This window comes from Antedon mediterranea, chromosome 2 (assembly GCF_964355755.1).
Source record: "Antedon mediterranea chromosome 2, ecAntMedi1.1, whole genome shotgun sequence".
In the NCBI taxonomy this organism is placed as follows: domain Eukaryota; kingdom Metazoa; phylum Echinodermata; class Crinoidea; order Comatulida; family Antedonidae; genus Antedon; species Antedon mediterranea.
The window spans coordinates 8,034,481-8,061,763 of NC_092671.1; the positions used below are offsets into that span (position 1 = coordinate 8,034,481).

A 27,283-nucleotide genomic window follows, 5' to 3' on the forward strand; every position below is an offset into this window, starting at 1 on the left:
GTTCGACCAAAATATAATGCAAGTCATTATAAAATAAACAACTAAGACAAAGGAGCTATAGTAAATAATCATTATTTACTATAACTTCTACGTCTTAGTTTAAACATTGTGTATGAACATTTTCTATAGATTTTTTAAATAGAAATTATATACAATTCTTTCTTTAAGTATTCCGCGTATAACAATGTGTTATGCGACGCGACCACCGCGGATTATTTTAAAAGCACTCTAAATTTTTCAAAAATATATTTTTGAAACAAGCGTGTCTCAAAAGTAACACCATTTTACACGGTGCGGTAAAATATTTAACAACACAAAACGTAATATATTATTCCGCGTAGTAGCTCCGCGTTACACAAGCGCTCGGTGTAAAGTGTAAATTACGCTAGTATATATTCGATTTCACGTACAACAAGCGTTTCAGTATTGAAAGTAACCGTATAAAATAACAGAACATTTTACGACTAAATATTAAACGGATACTAAACATTTTAGATATTATTAATTACGATTACAAAAACTACTTTCTAATTGAAACTAAATTATAGGTTCTAAAACCCTCACCATGATAGCGGAAAATGTCTGCCGAGAATCCAACAACAATCCAATACAACATGTCTGTCCTGAAAGACGAACAAACTAACGGTATATGTCTAGTAAAATTCCAAGTACGAAATATTCATAAGATTTCTGTAAATAGTATTTATAGTGAAGCGTTTATAGGTATCGTATCTTATCCAAAGGCCAAAACTAAAGTGTCCTGACTAAGCAGTTAAACGCATATTTCAAAGGGCAAATTGCATTTTGGAGGTTTAATACTACAGATCATAATTTTACGGCCCATTCAATTGGTTCTTCCAAAATTCCAATTTTCAGTAACCGTCCGAAACTACCGCCAATTCGCCTGCTAATGACGGTGCTAAAGAAGACTAGCGCGCATAAATGTCTCACTTTACGACTCATTATAGAAAATTTAAGAGCTGATATCAAGTGAGCTAGATGGAATAACATGAGGTAATGTGTAACTCAAAACTGCAACACTGGGAATTGGTTTAGAAAATCTTTAACTGCAATTCTTCTTCTACGACATCGCAGTTTGAGATATGGGACTAAATATAATTGGAACATTAATCTGAGCCACAGGCGATAAATTAATTTGGGGATCACGAATAGATTACATTATCTCTAAGCCAATGATGGTGCCATATTAGCTTGTAATGCCGTGGAATTCGTAGACAGATGGAAAGTTAAAATTCAACATTCGGTGGACCATTTACGACGACGAAACATTAGCGATCAGACATGAAACTGCTGTAATTATATGAATTCAACATTTCATTACGAACGATTGTGTCTGTTGCAATAATTTTAAGATTTTACTCAAGGAAACGTTGCCAAGGCAATATAAAACAAAATTAGACTATAAACCATGTAAAAACCTGATTTTTACTAAAAGCTTTTACTAAAATTTAGAGTGACAGAATTGGGGAAGGGAAAAATGTGTGTGACAATTATTATGAAGTATGTCGCGCCTATACAATAAAAAATAATGACAATTTTGTGATGATGGACACACTAATGGACATATGACATAATAGTAGTTGCAATTGATTGTATTTATAAAAAGATAGTGCACATCATCGCAGTAACTCTTTTGGTGCGCAAATGTACTTAAACACAATTGGTATGCCTTTTTCTACTATTGTAATTTTTACGGAGATAAAGACTATACTAAGAATTATATGAACTATTTAGTATACTCTTAGTTTTAGCGAGTACGGTAACCTATATTTTATACACAAACTTATAAAGCATTGCAGAATATTTATCTTATTTAAAGATGTATTGTCTCCCAAAAACATGAAAAATGAAGATTAATTAAATCAGACTTTGAATATGTTATTTGTAATTTTAATAAGGTTAATCACTTCAGTCCAAAAAAAAAAATTAAAAAAAAAATGTTTTCACTTATAAAATGGTTAAATTCAACCGAAACCCATTGACTGGCAGCCAATTTGACCCTTTTTTGTTTTAAATTACAGTTTTTTTCAGGTAAATACATTTTTTTCTGATCCAATTTCTGGTCAAAATGGGTAACTATTATGTTACATTAAAATAGCATATTTAACAAAAATGTTATCAATGTGGATTTTAAGACATTGACATTTTCACGTTTAAGTTCACTATCCTCGGCTTTTAATGTCGAACCACGCGAGGGCGCTCGAAAATTTGAATTTTGAAACGCTACAACAAGGATATGAATAAATGCAATACTTTTGGCAAGACATTTCTGATTATTATGCATCGTGAAATTAGAAAAATCACCTTATAAACTTGTCGGTAGCTTTTATTTTCTAGCCCCATGGGACGACGCTCAATGGAATGGATAATAACATAATCTTACGACTAATATCGTTTTGAATAACAAAAAAATACGGATGTTGTTTTTCAGTCTTCGGATTGTGTTTTCCATATTGAAGACAACAGATTTAAGTACATGCTTGCATTAAGATATCTCAGGTTGCAGCAAATATAACATCTGACGTATAGGCCATTTCAACATTACTAATTCACTCTGGTTCAAAATATTCATAACAATTATAAAACAATGTGAAGTTGAATAATATAAATAAAACAATAATTATTCATGTACATTTAGTGAAATACAGCGTTTGTAGTCAACTGTGTAATTTATTATATTGTACCATGTTCATGAATAAAACATAAAATCCATAAAACACAGACGAAGAAAATTTTAACTGTAACCAACACTTGATAAGATGAAGTTTGAGAATTGGTTGTAATTATGGCAAGTAAACTATGTTATGTATAGGTCTATTTGTTAACAATACAATTATTTTGTAAGCTAACATACGGTACAATAACAATGAACTTATCAAATATAATTCAATAAAATTCATTTATCTGGCAAACATAATCTGATAGGCTAATGTAAAATGGACCAAGCTATAAGAGGCATGGCATTATTATATGCCTAGGTTGTTTTGTCGGATTTAAGGACAGGAAATATATCTTTAAGTTGTAGGCCTATTATAAAACAATTAATTAAAACAATACCGAAATGATAATATTATTTGAAAACATAACACTTGTTCTTTTAATTAATAATACTAATATGTATGTTTTACCATCAAATTATGACTATATTCGTGTTGCCGAATGTAGTTAAAGCGGTAAAAAATATACATCATTACGTAACATTTACGATATAATATTCCGATTCGACCTCTTTTGCCACTCCTTGGCACACTCAAAATGTATGTGTTGTTTTAATGTTGCTAAAGTTAATAAAATAAATAAAATAAAATGTCTACCATTACTCTAAGTAGAAAACGTAATAGATACGCTACAATAAATAAATCATACATCTATACATTATTATCTCATGTTTACAACACATTATAAGCCATGTTTAAATATAGGCCTACGTTAGTAATTATGAAATATTTTCAAGATGGTATATTACAGTATATGTATAATTATCAGAAAAACTAATAATAGTAAAATCTAAATTCAATAATACGTTCTTTCGTATTAAAATGTTAATCGTAATTGTACCGTAGAGGGAGTATTACTACTCTAAATGTAAACAAAGACTTGATGGTGAAATATGATATCGAATATTTTGCATATGCTGCCATCTGACGACCATTCGGGATTTTTTAACATAGATTTGTAAACGCCCTCAACACGGCCGAATGTATCAGACTAAAGATGAAAAAGATTTAAAAAAAAGAACTTTTGAAAAACTTAGGCCTCATGGATGTTTAGCCGGCTCATTAATTTGTCCATATTAAATTTATACAAATCGGTTACAGTCGGGCAAATGTTGTATAGCGCTTGCTGTTATTTATAAGATGCACTTATATTTTTATACTTTTAATTTAGACTTTACTTATATTTATAAGAATAAGAATTCCAATGTGTGTCACAAAGTACGGTACGTGGTAAAATGATACAGAACAGCTAATCGAGCAATACTTGACCTCAGGTAGAACTTCTAAGGAATGATTGATTCATTGTAAATTACACGTACAAGCAAAATAAATATAAAATTTTATTTTAATTATTCATGTTAATTCTTTGTTATGAGTCCCATTTCTTACTTGTAATATTATTCTCTTTCTTTATATATTGTTATTGGAAATGATTTTTAACTAATAAATGAATGATTTCTTAAAGATAACTGTAATAAACACCAACAATATACAACAAATACAACATGCATGAAAAAAACCCGCAAAGTTGACAAATGCTTTTTTAAAGGCAATACTAATTTAGGGCCTATTCATTATGTATCAGTGGACTATGTTGAAGTAACAAGAGTGACAGGTTACAGTGTTTGAAATTATCACATAATCTTTAGTTAAGATGTGTTGGTCTGCGTAAGAATTGTTTTCAACTAACAAACAGTAGAAACACACCCTCTGCTGGCACACCCGAACACTCCTAAGAAACACTTCCCGTGAAATTAACTAGATGAAATATAGTTATGTTTTAACACTATATTCAACCACTATTCAGGGGACACCTCTATTAAGGGGCACTTTTTGGGTCCCGAATGTGGCCCTTAAAATGAGTCTATTTCTTTCATCATTGGAATTCCATACCATTGTGGCCTAGCTGGCTGTCTGATTGAATTCCAAATTAATTAATAACAAGATCAAAGCGGCAAAATGTTTACTATTTCTAAAACGAGATATTTGATTGGCTATTATTTTGTTTTCAAGTTCCTGTAAGTTAGCAGTGATAAATGTAAAAAGCGATGTTGCCGAGTCAATTGAATGGTGTTAACCAATTCCAATGAATAATTGTATTTATAATTAGCCCAATTAGTAAATTAATTCATAGTATAAATCTGTATATTGGCTGACAAGTAAGTTGATTGATGAGCCTGTTGAAGTAGATTGATCACTCATATAAGCCGATATCATAGATAGTTGAATGTTGGAAAATACAGACGGTAGATAGCCTACCGAAGTGTTTGTTTATTAAACTGAAATACTGGATAGTTAGGCCTACATAAAAACGACTGTAAACCCCGAAACGAGGGAGTTATGCAACAATAACTTCTAGTATGAATGTGAATAGAATATAGAAATATAGATTGCTTAAAAAACTTCATATGGCATGGTGGCATAACTATTCTGTCACCACCATTAGGTTATATCAATTAAAAGGTATAAATATAATACAGAAACTTTTTCCGAGGTTGCAAAAGGGGTCTAATACCAATTATTTACCATTTTAGGACATAAAAATGCATAAAATTAACCGCGTGGATGATTTCCAAAAAACCATGACACCCACGACATATACTTGTTATCAACTTTCATTCTTTGTCCTAATTGCCATTATTGAGAGGTATACAGTTCCAAACAGACTGAAGGGGTTTCTGTCTCAACAACATACAACATCTGGCTACAACACAGCTCTGTAATAGGTTCAATCGCATCACGTGGCCAGTCATCATATTCCTGGTGTCGTTAAACGGTAACTAAAAAGTTATTATAATTGATGTTATATAGTTACAAGTTGTTGGTGACTCTAAGCTGCTCACAAATCATTCAGATGAGCTCCTCTTATTTAAACTTCGGGCCTGATTTTTATCCAGTGCCGAACGGTTTATGCAATGCCGAGTTCTACGATCCGATAAAATATTTGCAAAATTACGCTACGGCTGAAAACGTTTCGCATCAGACGTACTGTTACGCAGGATATCGTCCACAGTTTCTTTTAGGCGCTACCAATATATTACCCACTCACCAAATTAGCGGTATTCACCAAGATCATACTGAAGATGAACACCTCAATATCAACATTGACGCCACTTCTAAGGGACAAAACACAAGCCTAACTAAATGCACTGGTTCCAATCAAGATGATTTGAAAAATGTTGAAACTTTGTCGGTTACTATTACGTCAGCAGACTGCACTAACGAATCAGAAAATAACTGTTTACCATCAGACAACAACAATAATATTAAGACCGATGAAAACAATGCAAACGACAATAGTGACTTGATGACAAAAACAGTAGAACCTGGCAAAGTACGAATTCAGAAAAGAAGCTTATATCCATGGATGAAAGGACAGATTCAAGGTACTGTAAAATAGTATAATAATATAATTATATAATAATAATATTACAGCATTGTTATAATAACAATTCTTTGCTTTTTTTTTCAGTTGATCGATAATTTATAATAATAATGTATAATAATCCATCGTTCATGTTTGTTGTTAGACAGTTTTACTGATTTCAATATTTTAAAATTCCTATTAAAACAAATATAATTATAAATACATGTTACGAATTAAGAAAATATAGGAGAAATAAACAGACGAAATCAGGGTAAAGTTTGTTTCCAAGACAAAAAAGTGCTGGCGAGTGGGGTGGGGCTGGTGACGAGATCTTATATTTATTCTGACCCACTTGAGTTTAGGGTGAACTTTGTTGGTGCCCTTTGAATATGGGTTCTGCATTAAGTTTTTTAATTATGCTACAAAACAAATATACATTATTAATTATATTTTGAGTCTGACACTTTTTAATAACTTGTTCAGAAATATAATTGTTAAAATTATATCCTTTTGGAGAAAATTATTCATGAGAAAGTCATAGTGAAAACAAGTGGAATGTTTCGTCCATTCTGTATACAACGATATGTCATCACATGAATTTACTGGCAGAGTTCATGCCAAAGTGACGAAAGCTTACTAATTGCTAAAGCATAGCAGTAGAAAACTTGATGTGGATTAGATTGAGTGCAGGCGACAATTCGTGTAACTGAGCAGTACACCGAAATGTTCCGTAAAATATTAAAATATGCTATAATCTAATTTCTATTTTATTTATTTATTAATTTTATTTGAACCATATTTAATGAGTGTGATCCATCCAGCAATTAATTTGTTCAATATAGGCCTAATTATAATAAAACATAGGGCCTACTCACCTTTAAATGCGTTCTTCAGAGAAACTTATTTAAAATAGTTTTACTTATTTAATAAAGATGTATTAATTTATACCTTGCTAATTTTGATAGATAAGGTACTGATTCATAATAGGCCTATTACCATTGTTAGTTAATAAATGCATCAAACGTTCCGGATAAAATTCAACGGTTGTTATACTGCTCATTAGTTTGATTAAAACATTCTTTCACTATGAGTAAAACCCATAATGCCCGTTAGTGAACTTTGCTAAAGCTTTATACTCCGATTAATGTTCTTATTTTAACATCAAGGAAGTTCAGTATGTACTTTAATTGCACATACCAACCGTCAATCAGTATTTACAAGATGTGTCATATGAAGCATAGGCCTATACAGATTTACCGAAATGCATTTTTTCACGCAAGGTGAAACAAGTTCTGAACCGTGCACACTGACCGACGAAAACTGTACACCTCAGCCTGGTGTACTGATGATGGATTATCGTCTACTATTTGACATAACTATCGTCATCGTACGTCAGGTAGGAGGGGGAAATTGGTAGTAGTACAGTACACAGCTTTACCGCAGTTTCACGATTGTCATAACAACCTTTTGTATTCAATCCGAGATCATTAAAGGTTAGGAATATGATTGATAACGCTTTTAGAACTTTAAACACATACGTTTTCCTTGTTAATTTAATATTTTATATTATGCCCATGACTTTCATCCTATAGCCATTATAGTTTAGGCCGGGTAATTAGAGATTAATTTTGTCTAGGCTTAATTGAATGATTGATTTATCACAATCAGCGTAACCTACCCCCGCTTGTAGATGTCCTAAAACTAACCAAAGAAAAGTGAAATCACGATATCATATTAATATTGTATTTACCAGTAACGGGGAAAGTACGGCAGCCATAAAGGCCACGATAACTACAATTTTATGATTATTATAGATGCGACTATAACTTTCTGTACTGATTCTGAGACGAAATATTTGAACAGCTTTAGGTGACGGTTCGTACTTTTAAATTGTGAATCTTAAGTTTGGAACACTTGGAACTCAATTTCGCACGTACTCCATCAAACGTGTCAAAAAAGTTATCCACTGATCAATAAATTGCGGTTGTTGGTACCAGCTGTGTGCTTAGGTGGTTATGTGTTCCCCCTTGGACATCCCTGCAGACGAATAGCAATTAAAACATCACATTCGGGTCGCTTAACATTTGATCTTTAATTTTTCAAAACAATATCAAGTTCAAAGTTGGATGAAGACTTTCGATATCGCAGACTATGACGGAGCGACCAATGAAAGATATGCAAGTCGACCAGGAAATTATTAGGCCTATTACATACGTAGATGTTACGGGTACAAAACACAGTGCTTATTTTGCGCGTGCGTTTCAAATTTGAATTATTTATTTAAGCTCTGTCTACACTACCAAACTAGATTGACAAAAAAAAATGTAATGTGCCCATTGACATGATGATGTCAATCACTACCATAATTAAGCATATCATATTTGGGCACACCACACTTTTTTTGTCAAACAAGTTTGATAGTGTAGACAGAGCTTTAGACAGATTTCATCAGTTTTCATTTCTTTTTGGAGTTTGAGCGGTTCTTCTGAATTGAATCTACAGCACTATGAGACACCTCTATAAATTAAACTTTATTGTGAAATATGAACGTCAAAACCAGCTCATCCTTATGCAGGCGAGGTTGAGGGGGGGGGGGGGAAGAGGGGTACACCACTTATTAAGGGGACATTTGTTTAGGTTCTAAAGGTGTCTCCTTATGGGTTCTAAGCTTTTATAGTTTTAATTTAGTCTAGTTGTATTTGTACATTTACAGGGCTTTCTACTTCTTTGTCAACAATATTCATAAATCGAAGGTCGATTATACTGTCAATCATTGCAATACTTTGTTCTCATAGACACTGGGTTAGGTTTATCTATTGTGACCCTATAATAATTATATAAAATATTGTTTAGGGTTAAAGCATATGCGGTACAAGCAACATCGCCTTTCGTGTATTTTCTAAAATTTACAACAATATTGCATTGAACATTGTGTGAATGGATTAGCGACTAGCTCAGCTAAACACAATGCTGTTTTATTCTACACTTCCTTTTCACAATTCTTTACTATTTTTATACAATATAGGCCTATTATGTGATATTGAAAACAAATCCGACCTTGATGTAAAAATTTACAACACACATTGTGACTATTTTGGTATAATTATTATTAACCATCCTTGGAATAGAAATTCAACATCAGCAAATAACAAACTTCTTCCAAAAGTGTACACAAACATGTTGTTTTGTTTCCATACAAATAAAAACTATTTTTTGTTTTGTAATGATGATTTTAGTACCAAACAATTCAGAATAAGGTTACGTCCACACTGAACCCGGATTCGGTTTTTGTAACTGAGATATGGATTACGTTACGGTTAACGATAACACACGTGATTCTGTATACCGAATCCGGAATTTCTAGTGTGAATGGTTTTATTTTATTTTTTGGAAAAATCTATACTTCAAAGTCGATTTTACTCTAAACAACAATAGATTTCAAACAAATTTTACCGCACTTCGTTTTATATAAATTATATCTACAATGCTACACATTTTAAAAGAAATAATACTGCATTCCTTTAAACACTCAACTCATGTTTCACGATTGTTTATCCAGTCGTCTGAATCTAGGCTCTCTGTGTGAGCGTAACTAAAAACAGTCGTTGATTGTATTTCAGATCAAAGTAAATCATCTCGTAGAGGGCGTCAAACATACAGCCGACACCAAACTTTAGAACTGGAGAAAGAATTTCACTTCACACGCTACCTGACTAGAAATCGAAGATTGGAAATATCTGGCTCACTGGGACTATCTGAGAGACAAATAAAAATCTGGTTCCAAAACAGACGAATGAAATGGAAACGAGAAATAGGACCCTTGAAACATCCAGATTCGAATAATGATGATACACAAACGGCCATATAGGCCCGAATAATATAATTATGATTATTATTATTATAGTTTTTGAAACAAATCTTTTGTAAAACCATCATTGCGATCAAACTACGACTGTATAGCTTATTTTTAAACATTACTAAAACCAATTCGTTAAATAACAATCATTTTTGTTATAAAGACTGGTGCAGTTTGGAATGTAGGCCTAAGCATAAATATGTGTTTGTCATACACTCAAACCATCTGATAACAATTCTTTTTTAACTAACTTTAACTTTTATTAGTAAATTCGGATTGACTTAAATATGTGCCTTAATGTATACATGAGTGTACACATCAATTACATTTTGTTCTCGGCTAAGTTGTTCGTACACCTGGGCACCGTATACGTGCCTTTAAACATCGGCAACACATATGGCATTTTATAATTGTATTATAGCTATTTCTATCAATAAATATAATGTTTTTATGCTTTGTTTCAAATTGTTAACAAAGAATCTTTTTTAATAATAACTGAACACTTCATGATTGACGTCTATCAGTACTAACTGTCTGTATTCGTCTTGTACATACAGGTTGTATGCGAGTTGTGTTATTATAGTATTAATATCATATACACCATATAATTATATCATCTAACAAAATTATTAAAACTTTGTAAAATGCGCAATTTTGAGAGCTTTAATATTGAAAATGTTTATGGACGGGTCACTCAGCTAAACATTATTAATGGTGGCGCTGTTTTGAATTCAAAGAGAATCGCATGAGAGACAATATAAGTTTGGCCATTTCCGAAAGTGGTGCATATTTTTTTTTAATTTGATATATTAGGATATTTACGAGTAATATTGTATTTAATTAGTCAATAGTTTGAAACAGTCCCAGTTTATATGTTTGTTTAATAGGCCTAATTTATCAACCTCAAATGGATTAGGCACTCCACGCCATGGAGGGGCTGAGATGGATAAGTGTAGCGGAAACCCTCTACTTTCTCGAAAGATGCACTGGATTCTTTAAAGTGCACATGAGTGAGATGTTACATACTGGACATCTAGTAAAGACTTGTTCTAGTAAACCATGGTCGAGAAGAGCACAGGTTCACACCACATACGGATAAGGATGTTGGTATATGTATCTAGGCCTAAGGAAAAAACATAATTTTAAACAAATAAGGCCTCTTCTCCTTCGTTGAAAAACTACAATTTAAAAACTATGTGTTTGAACATAATTCAATTGAAAATTGATTTCTTGATTCCAATAAATCTAAATAATGTATACAATATGGCCTATATGAAACAACAACCGTAGGGCTTACATATATTACAATATTTATTTTTTAAACACCTGTCACACACTAAAAAAAGAACAACTGAAATGTATAATTTAGGGCTAAGCATGGGAAGACATAATGTTTATCTGAACCTGTTGACACATTGCTTACTGTTCTTAACATTTCTGTACAGATACAAGTTGAAATATTCAGAGACGAATGTGAGGACATGGTTTACCTCTATATCGCCCTCTATAATTATTTATCACGTCTTTCATAATTCGCTCATGGAGGAGATAAAACCAAATCCGTTGAAAATCTTACAATTTTGATTGACGACCGTTTCATGTAGGATTAATTAATAATTGATAGTTAATTAGAAATAATCTAATCATAATTAGTTTTTAAGAACTGGTCGTGTTAAAATTTATAAAACTTCTCTCAGATTATAAATAATTTATCGATATGATCGTAAATTACATGATTCCAATTCGCTGATTTGGTTAAAAAGTAGATACGGAACATAGGTTATAAATGGTTGTAAATAAGTCTAATAAATTATACAAATATGAAAATTTCTGTAAAAAATATATAAATCAGATTTAAATTCAATTTATCAACCTGACACTATAGTATTAATGCGGTATTGAGTGCGTATCTATACGTTTATTTTCTATGCAAATATAAAGTAGGCCTAATAACATAAAGTTAAAATTTAACATCCAAGTTATAATAATGATAGCAAATGAAATGATTTAAAACAGTACATCATTGCTAAATCTTTTTAGAAAAATTGTGTTTACTAATTTATATTGTAAGCACTTTACTTCACTTTTAAACGATATTAACCTTAGGCCTAACGATATTCATGGTATTAAATCAGTCCTACGTTTTAATTAATTTAATTAATAATCTTGATAATCTAATTATTATAATTATTAATTCCAAACATTAATATACATACAGGGGCCTAATTGTTTAAAAATTATGTTTGGAGCATCATATAATATAGTGGTTGTTAAGCATAAGCGTTTGAATGTTAGTATTATGATTTTTATAAATACATAATTTTATGTTTTCGCTGTCCTTGTACTGTACATTCGATCCGGAGAACGTTAATGTTATCGACTCTAATTTATCAATTTTTTCAATATACTATCGAAACCATTTTACGTATTTTTGTAATAAATGACCGTATACATTTTTTTTAGTGCTATACATTATACATGTATACTAATCTATCCGATGTTGTAGGTAAAGCCAATGCACCTGTCTATACAAACATTACAGCGGTTTCAGGAGTTCATTATACTTGGTCGTGCTTTCACATGAAGCCTACATGGATAAAGTATTATCCGGCCGAATGACCTGTCATGTATTTTAAAATTGTATTCGGTCGCGCTTTTTAATTATTACAAATGACAACCTCATGGAAGTACTATATACGGCATTACAATCATTCTGTATCTTATTTTAGTATGTGGTTCGGAAAAAATAGAATGCATCTTAATTGAAATTATCATCGGCTTTATTTTACAGTTGCTGATTTTTACTAGAAAATATGGTTTGAATACATTATCTTTACATTGGCATTGATCGTCATATTGTATCGGTCGCGCTAGTTTTAATATAAAAATTAATGGATACATAAATTGGATACATTCAATCACACGACATCGTCTTACCGTAAGTATTTCGGTCGCGCTTATTTTTAACGACAAAGAATCCTACCGACAACATGGATATTATGTTGAATGACCTGTCATCGGCATTATCTAGTCTTTGGTGGATCTAACAGCTCATCTAAATTGCATTTACGTTAGTAAACCCACATACATACGATACACCTATCTATTTTAGGGATTACGTGCTTTATGGCATTCATTTATACGTGGAATGTTTGAACGGTTGGATGGCAGCATGTGTAAACATGCGATTTGATCAAAATCCAGTTAAAGACAGTACAGTTACTTAGGCCTAGAGTTTGATACAAAGTAATAGTTTTCTGCATATACCAATATAATTAAATCACTGTTATAATAATATCATTATCAAATCCTAGAGTTCTGAGAGACAAGATATTAAACTACAGAATGAACCGTGTATAATGAATTCATACATAAAGTATAGTGAACAAACTATACTTAATGAACTCAAGATAAATATAAATAATTCAACAGAAATAAGATATATTTCGAGCGATAAAAATCATCCGGGTTTATTAGATATTGATATGGTCATAATTTCATATTACAATGTGAATAGATTATTGTGATTCCACTTGTGTATACTAATAGACCGATTATTATTGAATAAATCGGATAATTTTACTAATTAACCAATGTTTCTCCAAAAGTGTGCCAAACACGAATGTACCGTATACATTACGTTTATAATATCACACTGTGGATCTAGTTATTTATATATAATATGCCTATAATCTACTGAAGGTTAGAGAACACGCACAGTCGGCAACAAGAAAAATTAAACTGGAATAAATACAAGAAATAAAAGAAATTCTAAAACACCCATTGAATTAATTAATTTTAAACGGTAAAAGATGAAGAAATCTGTAATTATATATCTTTATATTGTACCGTGAACCAAAAAAAAAGGATGGAACATCGCTGAATCGAATAACATTGTTCTTGTGTGTAATATTTTCCAGTCCTCAATGTTAAAAAAAAAATATTCTTGTTTTTATAGAGGATACAAAATATAGTATTTTAATAAACTGAAGTATACCATAAAACACTATTATAAGTTCTATACCGATCATAATAACATCAGGGAAACACTGTTTGAAATTTCCTGAAGTCTGATCGTTATAACATCGATTGAATACGAGTATATTAATCAAGATTTAGAAATTAATTCTAAATAAAACATAAGGTCGTAAATTATGTGAGCGCCAGACCATTTCATTTAGGAGATTTCAAGTATATTTTGAAAACAGGAAGGGAACAGCCTACAAACGTGAATACGGTCTGACTATACGACATATTATATTGATCAATAGGGTAATTCAATTTAAAAGACGTTATCCGTATCTAAACCGGTTGATTTGTTTGATCCAAGTCGCTTTGTTTCTTTGTGATACTTGACTTTTTAATAGCGTACTGCAGCAGTATTGCAATAATAATAATTATAATATTCAGACTCAAGATTAACAGGGGAAAAATATATGGTTGTCTAGTTACTGTATAGGCCTACACATATATGATATATTTATTATATTTAAGCTTATAAGGCATTTATTCAGATTAACAATAAAATGTGCCCTTTTTTTGTATGTTTCCGGATTTATAATAATTGCATTATACAGAATGATTTTCCATACTATTGTGCAATAGTGATAGGCCTACTATAATACATATCTATGACTGTATTTTTTCACATTTAATATATATTGTCTATGTGCATACATTTAAACAGCGGTATTAATTAACATGAGGGCGGTTTTGTGTGTATGATATAACTATTGTTATATCTTGGTAGGGTAATTGTGACGTACACGTAAACCCTTTAAATGAATTATTGGTATTGTGTTCATGAATAGTACATAATATATTTCATCGTAAACTAATTACCATTGGTGGTACAGTACGTACAAGACAATATCACAGCATTAGAAACAATTGAAAAATCGTGAGCCTGTGATGCTATGACAAGAAAGTGGGTTGATATTACTGTTATATTCAATATTAATAACCAAATACCAAGTTGACGACATAGAGCCGGTCAATCAGGCACAAAACAATACTAGAATTTAATTTACTCTTGTAAATTGCCTAAATTCAGCAATTAATATACGTGTTATTTTAAACAAACGTTAAATTTCCGCATGCACGTACCGTACGAAACGTGTAGTGTGTTGTCGTCACGGTCGCCGTACGCCTAATAGATTGTTCAGAAATTAAGAACCAAAAAATGGACAGCGCTTACTGCAGATGCGATGTGTAATTAACGAAACAAAACGGAGGTAAAAATATAATTTGATTTATGTGTTGTTCTTACGTGTACGGACGACGACAGAGCTATGTAGTCCTGGTGTCGGCTTGTAAACCGTCGAAAACAATTAGCTTTTAAAGAAAAGTACGTGTTTTTGATTTCAATGAGAAAAAACCCCAATTTGATTGTTACAAAAACGTGGCTTAATTTTAGATGGATTTATTTGACTCACAGTATCTTTATGATAATATAAAATCGCAATAAAACCAGGTTTAGTTATGAATATTATTTAATTTACCAAAGTATTATTTTATTAGGCCTATTTGTTTTTTTTTTATACATGGGCCTATTTGGACTATTTTAAACCTTAAATACTATTTCTTAAAATGAAATAATTCGCTTAATGGGATATATCAATTTTGTTTTAGAATAATTTTTACAGATTATTTATGCATAGAGGAATTCCATGGTTCATGCGAATTGGTATTAAATCTACGGTGACACCTAGTTGTCGCTTGCGTTTAATGTTGAGTGTTATGATACGCATTTTGTACGCGTGTGCGTCAATTTCGTGACTCATCTTTGTGCAGCGTATTGTTTGATCATAACAATTTAAGGAAACAATTTTGGAGTTATTGATTAACGAATATGTCCGATTGCATGAGTTTTTGTATTCAACACGATTTGCAATGAAATATCATTTACTAATGAATAAATGCCATTATAGTACCGTTATTGTGAAATATGGGCCTGTCAATATCATCTCTTTTTAGTAGACTTCATTATGATATTTCCTTGGCCTTGTTGTCCGTCAGCGGCCTGTGTACAACACGGTCTTATAAATCGTATATAGCATAACAAAATCTTAAATTGAGGTTGACCATGTCCAAACCAGCTAAAAGAAGGATTTATTTAGTCTTAAGTTGACTATATTTTATAACTTAGTTTAATGAATTGACGGTGAATTCAGTATATCACTCAAAGAACCGCGACAATGATGGATAGCCTATTAGATGGCATTCGCATTCGACTTGTTGCGTTGTCAATAATATAAACGGCTTACTTTTCACTATTCACTGCAGTCCATCATTACACTTAGGCCGTAAATAATATACCGTTTTGTTTCACTCGAAGCTATATATGTTTACACCTTGCAAATCGCTCGAATGTGTATGTGTATATAGTGAAGTTCTGTGTGGTGACCAATGGAGAATATTATTGCTTGGTTTCTACTACAGGCAAGGGCATTAAGCGCAACGCAAGTAATTTGACCAATCACAAGCAATGAATAAGTCGAACAGTCCCTTGTGACTGTTCAACTCGCCTACGTTGCGCTTACGTCATTGCGTTGCGTCATAATGGATATTTACCGTGTATATACGTTTAACAAAAATAAATATACAAATAAAACGTTAATATTACTATGACACTAATTCTTTACTTTTATATTAGGAAGGTATATTACATTTTAAGAACAATACATTATTGCTCTCTAAAAAAAGGAAAGACATTATATTTATAAAGCTCTGCCTATACACTATCAAACTAGTTTGACAAAAAAGTGTGATGTGCCCAAATAGGGTAGTGATATGCCAAAATATGGTAGTGATGACATCATCATGTCTATATATGGACACATTATATACGTAGCTTATTATTATTGACCTAGATAAACAATGTTGTTATTATTAAAACCTATAAATACTATTATCAATACTGTCTGCATCCATTCCGGCGTCATTAACTAAAATGACTAAACATTGCATAACTTAACGCATCATGCCGTAATACACTACAGGTTTTAAAATGAGAAATAAAATAAGCTACAAAGTGCATTAATCATATTAAACGAGACAGATTACCAGTTGTCTATGGACTTTTATCTATATTTAAATTGCTCTAACTTTATTACATTGCAAATATTTCAATAGAAAACAAACAATGGGTATGCCATGGTAAAAAACTAAGATGTAAGATCGACTATATTGTCTTCAAACAGATGTATTTTAGCATTGTACCTAAATAAGTATATGAGAACTAATTATACTAATTATCTGTCAAGTGTATACTCTAAAGTGACGCGTGTTGAAGATAATGATTATTATGTGGTTAACTTTAATTGATTTACTTGAAGAATAATTACTGTACATCTCATTGATTGTTGTAAAGGTGATGTTGGCAGTGGTAGCAGAAAAAGTGCAACGTGATTTAGAAACATGGAACAAATTAAATAAGACAACAAGAATAAGACAAAAACAGGGCATGTATCATTTTAACAACAAACATAAAGACATTGGTAAAATAGGCGCTTTAGAGCAACGTTTATGTATATCATTATTTAACAAGTAACACGCTTATAACATTCGAGCTCAAGAAAAAATCTTTGTCTCGTAAACTTTATAACTGTGTTTTCTAATCCAAGGCCCCTAAATGTGGAAACGCGTATTTATATTATCAAATCAATTATTATTAAATACATCTCAAAGTTGCATACGTAAACAGAACCAATGATTTCGAGTATTTGTAGGACAAAAATACAGCAATAGTAAAAGTGACTATAATCGATCTTATGTACCATACTTTCCTCTGGCCTTTGTGTTAGGCCTATAGTATTTTATAATGTTAATTATGTTGCTAGTATAGCTAAATATCAGAGCACATGAGTACTTGTAGGACCAACAGTAAAAAGGAACTATATCTTATGTACAAGAAATTCCATCTGGCTTCTCTTTATTAGTCCACAGTATTTTATAATGTTAATGTTGCTGGTATAGCCCGATTTAAAATAGTTTTGAAACAACCCTTTTGAGAGAGAAAGCTACGACTATCTCGTTCTTCCACATTAGTTTAGGTAAAGGGTTACAAAACACATTATTTTTTGTTAATATTCAATTTGTCCCAGCCATCAAACTTGTGAGCCTATAATGTTGCAAGCCAATGAAGTGTACCTTGTTCTAATTTCAGAACACAGAAGTCAACATCAATCAATCAATTATATTCTACTTATTATAATTCAAATTTTATCTCTGTATTATGACTCAATAGAAAGCGATTAATGACTGCAATATAAAAAGAAATCTTAATTCTGAGATTCATGAGTCGTGGAGACAATTCTGTCGATGGCGGTGCTATTTAGGTCTAGAAAGACGATTTAGGAAACTTTTGCATCAGAAATTATTTGTTAACTGTGGGATTTAAGGTAGGAATGTTTGTTTTGTAATTTGATTAACATTTTGAAGTAATTAAATCTATTTATTTTATAATAATGCAAAAACATTCCTGTTGAGTCAATTATGATTGATACATCTATAAATAATATGTTTATGTTTTAGAAACATGGATATTGTTAAAATTTTTATTAGATATGTTATAGATGTAATAATTTCATCATTTATATTTATGACACTGAATACCATACCGTACTATCATCTGTAATTATGCATGTGACAAACGTATTCGTATAAAATCATTTAAAATATGAAAATATTACAATGAATATTTAAATGTCAAATATGATAGTTTACACATATCATAAAGATGTATTCTTCATCGTTTATGATTTCATAAAGTGGAAGCATTTTGTGCACAGCTGGTACTAGTTCAATTACAAAACGTTTATCTATACCAATTACTAAATCACAGGTTTCATTAAGTATTGAATGAATAAATAAGGCGCGACTGATTTGGCACTTCAGGCCAAAGTTTCCCACTATGGAAATTACTGTAAAAATCTAAATCTGACAACCGTTTTGATTTCGTTGTTCTAAAATTATTTGTAGTTATTCTTGCCTGGAGGTTCAAAGTACACTCTTGCAGAATCGACAAAGTATATGCATTTTTATTGCTTCTGGACTGATATCGTTCTTAATTTCTAGCCAACCCAAGGGAGTAATCACGAATAGCCGCAAGCGAAATATATTACAACGAAATACCTACTCATACAGATATTCGACATATCTTAGACATAGTAATTTTAGTAAATACAAAATTGGTGAACATAATTATAAAGCTGATCCGATAAGCATTTTCAGACAGTCGTCTTCCTCTATAACAACTTCAACTGTTTTTCAGCCGATTCTGATGGTTCTGTATCTAGGAATTGTCATGATACAGCACCTTATGTTTTTCAATAACCCTTAAACAAACCATCCACGATATAGGCACACATGAGATGCTGTATTACGAAGTGTGTCATGAAACTGGAGAATGTACACAAAATAACCTGCGTACTTAATGTTATGTTTGATGATTCTTAGTTAATAAGAACACATTTCTACGAATTTAAGAGGCATAAATAATTTCCAAATGAATGTTTCTTCTTCAGAAGAAATTCAAAATACATTTAGTATATTCTCTTTGAACCTCTTTTGTCCAATAGAAAATGTATGTGCATATCTTTGTCATATAGGTTTAAATTCCCCAATAACATACCAGTATAGCACAATTCGTTATATGTCACCCATTGGGGGATGTAACAAAACATCTTTTAAAAATAATATAATTAAATTTAAATTATATTAGTAATACAGTACAATGATGTACATACAACAGGTACATAGTACTATTATAATCGAACAAATGATATTTCAATAAGAGCATCTGAATTATACAGTTAATAAAACATAACACATTGTAAATGATGGACTGTGTGTACTGTGCTGTTACCTTATAGAACAATGTATTCACGGATAATTAAGCGTTCAGTCTAGCATAAAGGATACATTTATTATGCATGTATGTGTGTTTAGTACCAAATGTATTTTTGATACATAGATAAGTATTAAGTAATATAATGTAAGCTTAGAAAATATTGTACCGGATTGTCATGTGTACAATAATTGGTAATGTATGGTAATCTTGATAAGTAGGCCTATTTACTACAAAAAAGAACATAATCATTTTACGGTTACGTTAAATTGATTTTATTAATAAAAAAAAACCAAAAAAAACAGACGCATCTGTATTTCTCACACACCAATGCAGTGTAGAGGTAAATTGAGGTAATATCGCATAATTATATGTCTATTTCCTACACTAAAAATGTATCAGTAATTAATAATTATTAGTTAACTAATGGAGTGGTTATACGACTGCTTATGGGTTTCCTCCGTGTACAATACAAAAAAGAATGAAAATATATATATAAAATAACAATCGGTAAGTCATCAAATTCTCTATATAGTTAGAGAACAAACTTTACTTTTATATTAGGAAGGTATATTTACATTTTAAGAACTTAAATTATTGCTCTGCAAATTGGAAAGACATTATATTACACTATCAAACTAGTTTGACAAAAAAAGTGTGATGTGTCCAAATATGGTAGTGATATGCCCAGATATGGTAGTGATATGGCATCATCATGTCCATATATGGGCATATCACAAGTTTAGGCCCACTGTACATCGGACAATGTAATTTATGAAAATCGATTATCAATTATCTATAACAGGAAAATTATACAGAATTAGGCCTACTTACCGTTGTCATAGATAATTTCCAAAGGGGTATTCCCACGCTAAATTGACATTTTATTATATAAAAGTCTTGTTAAATTTTATAACAATAATCAAAAGATTAGGCCTTTATTCACTCTTTCAATACATACTTTAGGTTAAAGGTTTATATAAAACATTAATAGCCTTACGGTATATGATGAACACAGCTCATTTAGTTAACTATTAGTTATACAGCTTAAACTGTTATGAATAAATGTAACTATTACAAGTACATTTTGTTTTGGAAATACATTTGGTTACAAGACCAATGTACACAAAACAATTATTTCTTTTTACAACTAGCGGGAGTGTTGAACCCGGGCTCTGCTACATTACGGTAACCCATCCGTAACCATTGTGTAATTTTTATCTTAGACATATATTAATATTATATCAACTTGAATGATTCTGAATTAATTTTTTCATTCGATATCTATTACGTCAAAACGCAAATAATGATTTTTCATCATTCATTCTCTCCGTTCATGTATTACTATACGTTTCTCTAATTCCCTCCCGTCCTTTTCCACGGGGCCCCATTAAACAGAGGTGTATCCTCACAGAGTACCAGATGTGTGTGTAATGGTTGGTAGTTTTATTGATCCGTGGGGACACGATTCGAACACATTGCGACAAAAGGCGTAAAAGCAGTACAGACTATATAATGAATTTTAACAAGTGTTGATCCACACGAGCTATGAGAAGTGTCAAGCCAGCCTTCCCAAGTAAAACTTGCCGATGTTTGCTATTCAGCATCACACTCAAACATATTCACTGATGTGTGTGTTTTCTTAAACTATCCTTTTAACTTCTCTAGTTTTTACCAGTCAGTTTTTGACGGTGCCATATGTTATAGTGTTGAATACTTAATCCCCAAACTGATTTGTCAGCAAAAAGTGATGTTAATAATGAGTTAGAATACATTGAAATATTCTAGATATAGGCCTAATCTTTGACGACATCAGCATTCTTAATCAAAATACAGAAGTAACAATGCAAACCAGTAGTTATTCAACATCGTAAAGAATGATATTAATGTTTATCTTTAAATAATAGCTAACTAAAATCAAATGACGATACTGGGCTTCCACTTATTCAGGTTGTAGGCCTATAATATTCTTTAAATAGGCCAGGGAAAAGTGAGATTACATCGTACAATCTCATTCTTACCTGAAATAGGCCTAACTGTGTTGTCATACAAGTTCGTATCTAAATACCAATCATGTAATACAACACGTTTATGTTTGTTGTATAATTAAACGGCTCATTAAGTTTCTATAATTAGTCTAAATTTGCTCGTTAAAAGACGACACGTAATAATACTACAGTACATAGTACATGAATCCATAGAGGAAAAAATGCCTCCATGATAAACATGTGTACGTTCTTTTATTTGTCTGTTTTCTTACTTGTTTTCTTTTAACATACATACAGGATTATATTAAATAAAGAAACATTATCAGTGTATAGTCTAGGTCTATGAACGAAAAAAAACAAGAAAGAAAACAATTATGACCGTACTCACGATATGCCTTATTAAGAAATGCTTTGCTTAAATGCATGTGTTGCCAGTAATTAGTACAGTTGAAAATAAAAACAAAATCATTTTGAGTTATATAATAGTAGTTCAGGTTAGGCCTTACATGATGACGACATTATGTTGATGACGAAAAACCAACCATTATAGTAAAGAGGAAGATGATGATAACGATGACAATGAAAATATTTTAGGCCTGGTGATAATAATAAATTTCAGTACTATGTTAGACCCACAAGCAAATGATGATCATAATTAATTGGTGATTATGATAGAATTGATTAAGATGGTGATAATAATGATAACAATTTATGATGGATATCCATCTGTCAATGATATGATGATGAGATAATGAATTATGCCTTTAAGAATGATGAAATTATTATGACAATGGAGTGTTAAAATAGTACCTGATGATGATGATAATGATGATGATGTTAATAATCAAAGATGACAACAACAATGATAACGACAGTTTAATAATGATGAGGATAAATAAATAAAGATCTCCTCTGATATTTAATGAGATGATAACTTAGGCCTGGAATGATTATGATTTCGATGATAATTATGTTAATTATTCTAATGATGATGTTGATGACGTACATAGATGATGTCGTAGAGATGAGAGGACAATTAAGTTATAAAGGATGATTATAAACCAAATGATAACTACATGATGGAGTTGACACGACAGGCTGTATATTCATCATTGAACTTTATTCCTTTCTTTTATGTTTTTGCTCTTAAATGTATATATTCTGAACCCAGTTCGAGAGCATAATTCGAGAGTATAGACATATAAGCATTTTATTACATGAAAACGTTAATTAAAAAAGTGATGTTGATCATTCGTTCTTTTAAACTTTTATGATTGACCATTGGCTCGTGTTGCTAATATTTCTATATCTTCAACCGTTTGATACGTTTTGCCGCTGGGTAAAAAACAAGACAATTTTAATTTATCATTTCTTCGATATTAATCAATTTATCATTGAAATGTAAGATGAAAAAAGCTGCCGTTTTCAAAAGCGAAAATAGAAACGTACACTGCGATATATATTGCTTTTTGCTTGTTTGAAAGAAGAAAAAAAAAGCTAAATTAGAGTATAAAGGTCGTGCGGATTATTATTGTTGTGTAGGATATATTAAAGATGACATGAGCAGAAAAGACTATTGTTAGCAACTCAATACTTTACACTCGCATTTTCTTTTATCAAGTAGAACTACAATAGATGTCTAAATTGTTACAATAACTCACGGTCGGTTCACTAAAAGCATTGGTAAATTTTCACAATTTTTATGTTGGGAGTTTTTTTTTTCAAGCTTATTATTCTTGCTAAATATAAACATATTTTTGCTGCTGTTAGTTAAGTAAACGTTCTGGCATCGTTTGTGTTGACATTTAATGTTTTCTTTATTTCAATGAGGTTTTCTATTTAGCTAAGACCATCGATTCAGGTATCGGAATAGATATTTAATTATGCAAATAAATCATACTATTTATTTCTAAATGTAAACATCATAAATCTTGGTTTTTTTTATTATACTTTTTGTCCTTTATTGTTTAGGTACGGTACTTTATAAATTTTTTTTTTGTTGATATCTAAAAAATAAATATAGATTAATGACTTGCCTAAACTTACATTCACCGAATAAATATTAAAAAAATTTGGTCTAGTGCGTTAATTACAATTATTATTATACAGCCAAACTAATATTTATAGATGTATTGTCCCCCTAAAAAATAATTTTTAACGTTTTTTTTGTTGTTGAATATGTCATTTATTGTCACATAATAGTTTTACTTTAACTAAAAATTGGATCTAAAAAAAATGTATATACCTGAAAAAAACTGTATTTAAAGCAACAAATTGTCATTGTCATTGTCAATTGTCATTGTCAAACAAAAGTCATTGGCTGCCAGCCAATGACTTTTTGGTTGAATATAACCATTATGTTATTTTATAAGTGAAAACATATTTTTTTCTAGTGAAGTGATTAACTAAATACAAAATAACCTATTAAAAGTCTTAATCTTCATTTTTCATGTTTTTTGGGGGACATTACATCTTTAATAGTGTGACCATAGTTTATTTAGGCCTATGATTGCGTAAATTCAATGAAATATTTCAAATAATATATCGATATTGTTTTTATATTTATGTTTTTTATACTCATGATGCTCATGTTAAGATGCCATATAAATTGAAATGAAAATGTAATGAAAGATCGTGATGAGTTCCAAACAATACGGACTCGAGGCTACATTATGTTTCAATTTGCTATTTTGAAAATACAATTTTGCATTAATAAGTATAGCAGTACAGTACTATAGAAAGGCATACCGTAGTATGACCTACGGGTGGAATAGGATGGAGGTAGGGGAATAGGCAGATGAAAAGGCTTCCTACATTTTGAAATATAAAATCTAATCTAAATACAATTATACTCCAATCTTGCAGGATCCTCCACTGGGCAGAATCCATAGGATTAGGATATCTCAGCTTCACATTGATAACCATAACATACTTGAATTAAAACTGTATAGTTAAGCATTCGTTAGATATATGGTATTTATCATGGTTATAAACAGCAGATTTTACGATAATTGACTTTCGGTGGTTAAGCTCTGTCTACACTATCAAACTTTATGTGACAAAAAATGTGATGTGCCTATATGAACATGATGATATCACTATCACTATATTTGGGCACATCACTACCATATTTGGGCACATCATACTTCTTTTGTCAAACTAGTTTGATAGTATAGACAGAGCTTTACATTCCGTACTAAATTGACAGGCAATTACTTTTATTTTAATTAAAATATTAATTTTTTATTAAAATTAAGTATTAACTATTATTAGTAGAGTTAGTATTTAAGTTTAAATACTGGTGATTCCACCCCACTACAGACATTCTATATCAGTTGTTTCATCTGTTTAAATTACTTACGGCACATGATGAGTTGGAAAATTATTTCAAATCGCACACTTTGTATTTCTTCTAGATATAATTCTGCATATGAAAAATCTACTGTCCTTACCAAGGTTAAATTGGTTTTGTATTTTGCATAGCAACGAAAGATCATGCTTATTCACTTAGCAAGCATTATGTATAGCTTATGTAGCGACGGTGATAATATATAATCAATAATCTATATAGAAATGCCTATATAAAATTAAAATATAATTACCTTTGTTATCGTACCGAATACAAGAAATTCATACTATATTATATTAGTGTAATTTTAAGTATAAGGCCTACAGCTTGTGCAGACGCCAAATACATTTCGAATAATACCGTATTACATATTAACCCAAATATGTTTCCATTGAAAATTATGGATCATTCGTGTGGCAAGTATAGTATTCCTATTACATTGAAAGTACTATTACGTTTCATTGTAATTTTTGGATGAACTTGTTTTCACAAATAAAATTATCAATCAATCGATTGATATGTTAGGCCTATAAGAATAAAAAGCTAGGTCGATGAATAGTAGGCTCATCATAGCAATAATACGACATATTCAATCATAAACATAAGGAATAATATATAGGCCTAATGATGTTTTATTTTTTTATTATTTTATTAACACGATTATCAATGACTTATACAATAATGTTTAAAAATATATATTTAAAGTATATACAATTATTAATAAAACCCAATAAGATTAGTTTAAAGTAATTTTTTTTAAATAATTTTAGTTTCATTGCAAATTTTAACATTTCAACAGTCTAATATCTCATCGGTGAATATCCCCGGATTAATAACGTTTATAATCATGATCTAATTTTTTATAAGAACTATAGCTACCGTATCTTAAGGAATTATGTAACTTGAATCTATACATTTTATAAGACACACATTATTGGATATTTCCGTTTTTACTTAAACTTTGTTTGTTCGTTTTTATGATGTGATAGCCACAAGGAAGACGCATGGTAACGTGCTAGTTTGTTGTATACAAATCAATATCAAGAAAAACGCACCCAAAATTTAAGCATCACGTACCGCCTTCGGGGGAGCGAACCCAGACGCATAACTTGTTATCATCATGTTATCATAAGATGGGCTAATAACCAGAATACTGTATACGAATTAATGTTTAGTTCTTTATTCTATTGTCTGTGAACAACAATAGGCCTACATGGATTTCAATATAGCCACAATTACATTTGGATGTGCTTAGTTAAGGCCCTATTGTATACTAAAGGCATAAACATGATTTATATAAGAATCCGAGGTGCCGGAGAGATTGTTCAACAATGTCAATTAGAATAACATATTTTAATTACAATAATTTACTCTTATTGTCAACGATGATCTTGTATTTCAATATATTACCTGTTTGTGGTATTGCTCCATGTGTATACGGTAGTTTATATTACTTTTTATGGATAATCAAAATCACATTGTAACACAATAATATGCAGATTTCTGGCGTTTTATCGCGTGTTAGGTGTTCTCCTAATATCACCATCGCATTGGTTAACGGTACAAAGAGAAGCTGATAGGCATATAAGACAAATATATGTATTATATTCATCTTACAAAGTTAAATAAAATGAAGAGTGAATTCATGGCCTGGCCAAAATTAGCGCCACCCAAGATGACATAACGAGAAATGAGAGATTATTTTTTGGCCGGGCACCACGAACACATTTAAACAAAAACAAAACAAATGGCAGTCGGGGGAGATCATCTTAGTGCAAACTGATCGATTGGTTTAAAATATATGAGATTGGGAAACGGCAATTCGTATAGCGGACTGGAGGGAAAAAATAAATATGTTAGTATCTACCTGTTCTGTGTCATCGTCAATATATTATTCTGACTATGGTAATCTATTTTGTTACTAATGGCTCTGGCGATTCATGTCCCAAAGCACAAGCAGAAAATTGAACCAAGTGACAGATTATACAGCGAAAGTTAGTTCGTGGTCGCTTATTCTATTCTCAACCACATTGTACAGTGAGTGTCAGTACTGCGAAAGTTCAGTAAAAACAATCGTATTATTATAGTATACGTTGTTTAATTAGTATACACGTGGTCCTCGAGGGAGACAAGAT

The 27,283-nt window shown here is 31.0% G+C and overlaps 2 long non-coding RNA genes across 3 annotated transcripts in view; one reads left to right on the forward strand and one right to left on the reverse strand.

Moving 5' to 3' along the window:
* LOC140039579 (uncharacterized) overlaps positions 1–27,283 on the reverse strand; it is a 47,461-nt gene that overhangs the window by 14,972 nt on the left and 5,206 nt on the right. Inside the window, exon 1 of one of the 2 annotated variants that reach the window (XR_011842533.1) lies at positions 565–872. This is a non-coding gene — a long non-coding RNA (uncharacterized lncRNA). Of the gene's footprint in view, positions 1–564; positions 873–27,283 lie in introns of those variants that run through there. The other variant, XR_011842532.1, reaches the window with a different exon arrangement.
* LOC140039578 (uncharacterized) lies at positions 5,323–10,148 on the forward strand. The gene is made up of 2 exons (XR_011842531.1): positions 5,323–6,124; positions 9,726–10,148. It is a non-coding gene; the product is annotated as an uncharacterized lncRNA (long non-coding RNA).